The following is an 8,761-nucleotide window of genomic DNA, read 5'->3' as shown; positions in this document are numbered from 1 at the left end:
CCCAGCTCTCCACCCACGCTCTGCCTCCTCGTCAATTCAAAGCACCTGTGAGCCTCACAATTTAAAGCTGCTCACTATGCCTTCCCCCCTTGACCCATTTATGTAGAATAAAGTTCACTTAACTAATTACTGACCTCTGAGTCTGCTTCTTGGGTCCTGCAAGTACATGACCGTGATACTGACTTGGCGTGTTTATGGAAGCAGCTATCAGAACATGGGTACACTGTGGTGATAAAGGGACATGATCAGCAACAACACTATTGGCTGTGACATTTAAAAGATGCTCAGCTGGTACAAAGGGACTCAAAGTGTACCAAGATTCCTGTTCTTAGCTGACATGAGTGGCACCCACTGTGGTCATTTGCTGCTGTAGCTCATCTACTTCAAGGCTTGACATGTTGTGCATTCAGAGATGCTCTTCTGCATCCCCTGGTTGTAACTAGTGGTTATTTAAGTTACTGTTGCCTGAAGCAGCCTGTCCATTCTTCTGTGACCTCTGACATCATCAAAGCAATTTTGTTTACAGAACTGCCACTCACTGGATATTTTCTCTATTCTCAGTAAGCCCTACATGTGACCCTGTGGGAAAATCGCAGCAGATCAACAGTTTCTGAAATACTCAGACCGGCCTACCTGGCATCATGAACGACGGCACATTCAGAGACATTTAATTCTAATTTCCTGTCTTACTGTCTCTATTCTGTTGCTCAGTTTGAACTTCAGCAGGTCATCTTGATCATGTATGCATGCCTAAATGCACTGTTGCTGCCATGTGATTAGCTGATTAGATATTAACTTTAACAAGAAATTAAGTTTAATAAGAAGGCATACCTAATGAACTGGTTAGTGGTACACTGTAGCTTTGTGTGGTGGCTTTGACATCTCTGGGCCTAGATGTTGTGCTATGTCCAAGGAAATGATGATTCAAAATCATATTGAATAACTTTACAGGAGGATGTCCCAGCAGTAGTTCACGACCTGAGGTTTAGGAGAGGTTGTTGAAGCAAAAAGACCGCAGATGCAAGCACAGAAGTAAAATCAACAGAAAGCTTGACACAGAATAAATTTCAAGTTTTGGAATGGCTCCATCGGAGACCTGACCATAGCCCAAATAACCTGAAGAGGAATTCCTATAAATACTGATGATCATTGATGATAATTCCTGCTAATTGCTTTCCCAATCTCATTAGCAGCTACAAGAAACATCTAATGGAAATAAAGGAGGTTTGATTACTTTTGTTCAGCTTGCACTGTTGAGCGACTGTTTAATGCATCAAACAAAACTGTGCGTTATTAGTTTAGACAGATTGTGTGTGACTTTAATTATAACTTGGCTGAAGGTTAAACCACACCTTATGAGTGGTCATTGCAAAAATCCACCTAAAACAAAATTGTTTACACACTTTAGAAACTCTATGTGAAGGGATCAGGCCAGAAAAAGCAAGACCTGAGGAGGAAGATGAGGATAGGATGGGGAGCAAGGAAAATCACAGGTATATTCCAATTTAAAGCTGTCATTTGGCACAGTGATGATATGAGAGCCACATGCCAGGCCAGCAGGATGTCTTCCAAAGATACAAAAGTGTAAATACAAAAAAAGCATGTGTCAGTGGAGTCTATTTTCGCTACATTCCTTCATATTTTTGTTTAAAAAAGACAAAACCGTTCTTAATTTAAATGCATGGCACCAATTCACATGGGACGTGCCAACTCTTAGCTCATGCCAGCCTGGTGCTTAGGATAGGGCACAGAGACAGCTGAGAAGAGTAGCCTCCTGATCTGGTACTCTGTCAGCTGTGTGAGCCTGCTGTCATTCCCTGACAGCAGGCTCACACAGCTCCATGTGATCCTGTTGTTTGTTTGGCCCATTCTCAGGGTAGGGCATGTCTCTCACAGCAGCTAGCCCACAGAAGCATTACACACTGCAATCCAGATTAGTTAGGCCATTGATGGGTAATTACAGACTGGCAGCGTGCAGGTTTGCTCCTGCTCTGGCTACATGAGGGTAAAACTATTAATTCAGTTTTCAGTTTCCCATAAAATAGACTGAATTGTGAATGCCAGTGCCAGCAGCTCTGGTGGCAGAGGGACCGCTGATGCAGGTCAGCGTTTTCCTCTTATTCACACTGGCAAAGGGGCACAAACAGGCAGACAAATACACCCGGAAACATCTCTATGATCAAGTTTAAAGACCTAAGAAAAAATATTTTTTAATATTTAATGATAAGTTTAGAAAACTATTTTTTTTAAAAAGAGACTGTGATGAAAAGAAAAGTGCAAGATTTTACTTAAAGATAGAGAGACACAGTGAATCTTAGGATCTCTTGCCAGAGCTGGCCGGGGTATGCATTGCACTGCGCATGTCATTTCATTTGCACTCATAATCTGCGTGTAATTAGCATCTGATTTTAAAAAAGCTGCAGCTAATTATGCTATCACTGATTCTGACAGCCATGTGGGATTTGCCCAAATTAACGAGATCAGAAAGTGAAATCAAACTGAGTGCAGCTACGCAGAAAAGATATATTCATTAAATTCAGCAAGACAATTTAAAATATTTGTCGAGGTTGTAATTAAACTGTAATTGGCTAAATAAATGTGCGGGTGTCTAATTGAAGCTCCTTTATGAAGAGGGGTTTGTACGATCAATTGATCAATTAAACAAGAGAAAAACAACAAACAAGAGATCCACCCCACTACTTCACTATATTTTTGGTTTTTTAAGGTGCCTTTTAGCTATCATTTTTGGGGATTTTGAACTCATCCTAACCAGTTTGCACACTGTGAAGCCTTTACAGACTATGTTTGGTCTAACCTCCAAAAGGCATATTACTCCTCTTGAAATATGCATCTACCTTTAAGATGAAGACAATTTCCCGTGCAAATTAAGGCACAATTTAAAAAAAAATGTATGTAACATATGTAAAGTAAATCTCTCACTGTTTGGGCTATCATTTTGAAATGAATATTATTTCACAACTCTGCTCAGTGAAAGATATTCTCTGTTGGGCTACACATAAACCATGCCAAAATCCCTTCTCTGTAGTTTGTTGTTATGCATGACATTATACAGCATCTGCAAAAGAAAGTTTTCTGTCACGGTCCTCCAGTCCTCCTGGGCAGATTCACCTTTCTGTCTGTCTCCCCTCCCCTGCCTGTGTGTGTGTGATTAACCACGCTTCTATTGAACACCTGGAGGTCACGATGCCTTTAAACAGAGGCAGCATCATCCCAACCTGCTGCCTGTATTTGGACCGAAGGAAGACCTTCAGGAGATCCCGCTGTTTTGCTCCGTGTCGAGTACGTTCCCATTTCTCCTTCTGTACAGGAAAACCTGGCGTGTTTCTGGGAGACAAATTAACCAAATTAACCACACTATTAAATAGCTTATGGAGGAATCATTGTGGAGGATATTGGCCCACTCTTCTTTACAACACTGAGGCCTCCACACATTTGTTCATGCACAGCTCTCTTAAGGTCTCGCCACAGCCGAGACTGGGTTAGTGCAAGACTTGATTCTTTCACCGTGCTGTGCTTGAGATGCTGTTGCATGACCCAATTTAAACCAAATTTTAACTCTCAGACAGATGTCTTCCCATTTGACTCTAGAATACTTTGGTGTACAAATGGGTTCAGGGTCAACAGGGTTGACTCAATGACTGTAAGGTGCCCAGGCCCTGTAGCTACAAAAAAAGTCCAAATCATCACTCATTCTTTAATCAGTGACATTTGGTATGTGGTGCTATAGATTATGGACAAATATATCCACCTGGACTTTATGTGCCCAAAGGACATTTGTTCCAGAAGTCTTATGAAACTTTGCCAAGCTAAGCCATCCTGCCATGCATACTGTACTTAACAGAATTTTCATATATCTATACTTTACTTGAGTACTTATTTTTCTGACAACTTTTTTACTTTTACTCCCTCCATTTTTAAATAAATATATGTACTTTCTACTCCTTACATTTTCAAAGAAGGCACATTACTTTTGGTTCAGCTGTATCATTTATAGCTTTTTTACTCGGGGGTTAAAGTGGGCCAGAAAGAGTGCAGGTGTGTAAGCTGTGCTGGTGACTTCAGCATTTAGCTAGCACTAGCATGCTTAAGCATGAAGCATGAAGCGAGGGCCATTTTTTAAGTGCCAGGTAATTTCAAATTCAACAAACATCAGCAATCACACAAATTGTTTGTGTGCAGTTTGTCGCACAGCGTGTTGCCAGCTAAAGGTCCAGCTGCTGTATTTCACAGGGAGGAAAAAAGAAAGAGGGCTAACTTCACTCAGAGGTGGAGAAAGACCAAGAGAGGAAGAAGAGAGGTTATATTTAAAGGTAAGGACAGACAATGACACTTGATAAACTAAATTAAAGCATCTAATGTCATCATTTTAATCACATATTGTATTTGTATGTGGTGTGTTTTGATAAACATCCTGTGTACATCTTGTTGAATTCAGTTGTGTAAATCTTCAAAGAGCAGCGGGTCAGCTGATATCAGCCTGTACAATAAGAAAATCTACTGAAGCTCTAATTAGAAATTATTGTGAGTTGATTCTTTCCTCCACGCTGAGCCGCTATACAGATCTTAGGGTTCCCCCACCTGCTGATTGCACTGTAACCCTTGATTGTTCTCATTTTACTGTTTAGGTGTGGAGGCAAAGACACCTCCTACGATGTAGGCAACAGAAAATAGTTGTTTTTTTTCCATTTCCTTTCACTACAGACGTCCTCCATAACAGATTCAAGCTGAGTACATTCCTTAGAGTAAGAATTTACATTTGAATAACGCTCATATTCTCTTGTACTAATATTATTTTATTATTATATTAATATAGCACAACCTTCAGTTATCTTTGTACAGGAACGGTTAGTAGAATTGCCTTTCAAGGAGATAATGTTTATGTTCTTACTTTGAGTACATTTCAGAGCCTGTACTTTTTCATTTTTACTTAAGTAAAGAAGTTGCTTCAGTTCCTAAGTACATTTAATAAATATAAATAGCTTTTACTGTTGTTTAAGTACTTCTAGTGTGAAGCAGATGGTAGGTTGCGTACTTATACTTTAAATAGGAAAGCCGGGATATACTCTAAACACTAAAAAGACTTTAAGAGTGATAACCTTTTATTATAACTGTCTCATTAGACCGGAGTTGTAAACTCTGATGGTTTGAACAAAGTGGTAAACCCAGACTAGACAATCTGATTTGGTTTCATCCTCAAATGCTGAAAGGACTCAGCGCACAGATTAGCAGAATGTGGAATAACATGATAAGAAGTACTTTATGTATTCCATATTTGGGAAACTCATTTGTTAATGCAGTGGAAATAACCATGTGTGCAAAGCAAAATGGGTTTCCTATTTGTTCCATGTAATCATCATTTACTAAATATAACACAAGTCATTAGACTCCAATGCCGTATAGCAGAGTGCATTTAAACATGCTCACTGTAAATCTAATTTTATGATCCCTGCTGAGCTCTCCAGGGTTTCCCATCTAGCACATTGCAGTAAATGGACAAATGGACTTCTCCTGCCTTTTTTCTTTCTGTTTCTCCTTAGGTACACAGAATCCAGACCGGTCCTAATTTGGAATGTTCAGCTCTGATTGGATGGAGGAGAATTTGTAAGGACCAACCAGGATTGAGGACTCTCCTATAAAGGAAACTTACCTGTGGCTGGACTCTCACTCTTTCCTCCTCAGTGCTATGACTGTCCTGTGCTGCTCTGGAGAGATTCTTTTGTTTGTTTAAGGTTTGTGGTGGGAGTTAGAGGACTAGGTAAGTTTGGGGTACCCTGTACATTAGACACACTAGGTAAGAAGGTTGGTGCCACCCATGTAATGGTTTTGGTGAGCCTTTTTGTTAGATAAGGATATTAGGGTTTACTCCCTCTTCCCAACCAGGGGTCGTAACAGTCTCTTTCTGAGACCAGCTGTATTGTTCAAATATTCAGGCTTACATTGAGCCATTAGCTCCTTTGACATAGATCTCAAAGTAAGAAAAGCATTAAAAATATAACCATAACCATATATGCCAATTATTTTTTAAGAGGTTGGACCACAGCCTTGTATGAATATTAAAATACCAAACCCCACACTTGATGTAGTAAAATTTTTGTATGATTCTATTTTATGATTAAAAGAGAAAAATTCTTCCAAAGGCAGCGCTTTACGGGAATGTAGGATGGAATTCTCTTTACATAAGATTCAAAAGACTGAGCAGCAAATGAGTTTGGCTGACTCCCTACAAGCTGCATGTTACTATGAATTGCTTTAATGGCCATTAAATTCTTCATCCCATTTACTGCAGTTAATCTCCACTCTTTACATCACTGTCACTGAGACTGACAACACTGGTGGCACAGACAAGTTGTGGCTGTCAGACCTTGATAATTACCTGCTAACATTGAGGATTCATTTATCCTGTTCTTATTGTGTAACTTGATCTTTGCAGGGAAACGATATACACAGCATGCACCTTCACACATTTTAAAACTTAATCAGAGTGGCTTCTCATTACTCTTAATTAAGTGTGATGGAAAGACTGAGTTTCTGATCATGCATCCTAAGCTGCTTTTTATTTTCAGAGATTGGTTTTAGAACATTGCTGGCTTCATCAGGTTGTTAATCTGATGGCACTTTTAAATTAATATTTTTCATGGCCTCACTCAGACATAGAGAGAGAAACAGAATGAACCATAGCTGTAGCACGATACCATATGGTATGCATAAGATTTGACAGGACATTAATCGATCATCAACTTTGTTAGGTATACACATTCAGCTGTTTGTTAATGCCAATTCCTAATCAGCAAATCACATGGAACCAACTCTATACATTTTGGCATGTGGACCTGGTCAAGATGACCTGCTGAAGTTCAAGCTGAGCAACAAAGTGTTGATCAACTGGGATTTTCTCACACAACCATCTCTAGCATTTATGGAGAAATGATAATGGAAGTCAGAGGAGACTGGCCAGACTTCCTATCAGCTCCAAGCTGACCACAGTCACTTAAATGACCACTCATTACAACCAAGGCATGAAGAGGAGCATTGTTTTAGCGCACAGCACGTTGAACCTTGAAGCAGATGGGCTAAAGCAGTTAAAGATCACACCAGGTGCCACTACAGCCAACTAAGAATAGGAATTTAAGGCTAAAATTTAGGCCTTATGAAAATTGGACAATATAAGATAACAAAAATGTTGTGTGGTCTGATGGCTCTCAATTTGTGCTCGGACATTCAGATAGTGGGGTGAGAATTTTATGTAAATCTCCAAAAGTTGATTCTGTTCATCTGAACGTAGCGTTTTCAGTGGGAGAAACGTTTCTCCCACTGAAAACGCTACATCCAGATGAACAGAATCAACTTTGGGAGATTTACCTACCTGGATGATTGAGAATGCATCAAGAAATTTTATGTAAACAACAAAAGAATCAATAATGGCGTTGTAATGGTATAAGGAATATATTCTTGGTATATTTGGGCCTATTGTTACTAATCACGTGTTTCCCTTTATGACCACAGTAAGCATGCCAAATATCCTTGGGCAAGATACTAACCCCAAGTTGCTCTCTGATGCATTCATCGTGTGTGAATGTTAGGTAGAAAGCACTAAGAAAAATGCGCTTGTGCGAATGGGAGTGAATGCACAAGCGCTTTGAGTGCTCAAGATTGAGTAGAAAAGCGCTATATAAGAACCAGTCCATTTACCATTTACATTATCTCTGGGATGTGGTGGAACTGCATGATGATTGTAAGGAAGAGGACTCCCTTACTACATTTATTTGTATTATATTATCTGTATAGCACTTTAGAGCACACCTTTCACTTTATTAAAAGCACCTTATCAAGCACTTTATTTAGCATTGCACTTTAAGCATGGATTTGCACAGTAAAACATTTGCACACAAGAAGTTTAAATATTTATTGATTATTTATTGGGAATTTTAAAATCAGTTGGTAGCCTTGATTCAGATCCTGCACAGCTGCTCCTCATCAAGGAATGTGGTGGTTGTCTGTCAGGAAAGAAGAATGGTGACTGAGATTGTGATTAAGGTTTACCAGTAAGGAAAACTAATGCAAATGTGTGTGTGAAATCTAGGAATAAAAGTGGTGCAAATAAGTGTAGGAAGATAATGATTACTCACCTTTCTTGCCTGTGTCCTCTTCAAGGTGTTTGGGCAAATGTTTCCCTGGGGGTCCAGACACCATTTAAAGGTTCCGGGAGAGACCATTGGTAAAGAGAGTGTGGTGAATCTTTTTGTGCTTGGGTTTCTGGGTTTTTATAATATTGGGTTTGGTGTAACATTAAAGTGTGAAATATTTATTAATATGAAAATGTGAAATGTATTTATGTATTTATTTATTCTAATTCATATATTATATACTGTGGTGGAAGGTTGGGATTTAAGAATTTACCTTAAAGTGGAATAATGGTTAAGTCGGTGACAGCTGAACATATTTAAGGCTGCCGGTTGCCATTAGAAGGAGATTTTGTGCTGTGAACAAGCTCGACAAGTGAATTGTTGTAAGGACAGCTGTATGGCAAATAAATACTTTTGTTCCACTACACTTGGCTTCGTCCATCTCACTGTGTTTCCAGCCGCTAAGGGCTGCCCTGTGACAATGATATTATATCAATGTGGACCAAAATCTCTAAGGAATGTTTCCAGCACCTTGTTGAATTTGTGCCACAAAGAATTAAGGCAGCTAAAAGAACAAAAGGGGGTCCAACCCAGTAGAATTTCGTTTTAGTCTCATC

This window comes from Pelmatolapia mariae, linkage group LG6 (genome assembly GCF_036321145.2).
Source record: "Pelmatolapia mariae isolate MD_Pm_ZW linkage group LG6, Pm_UMD_F_2, whole genome shotgun sequence".
NCBI classification, from domain to species: Eukaryota; Metazoa; Chordata; class Actinopteri; order Cichliformes; family Cichlidae; genus Pelmatolapia; species Pelmatolapia mariae.
This window is presented reverse-complemented; position numbering follows the sequence as displayed.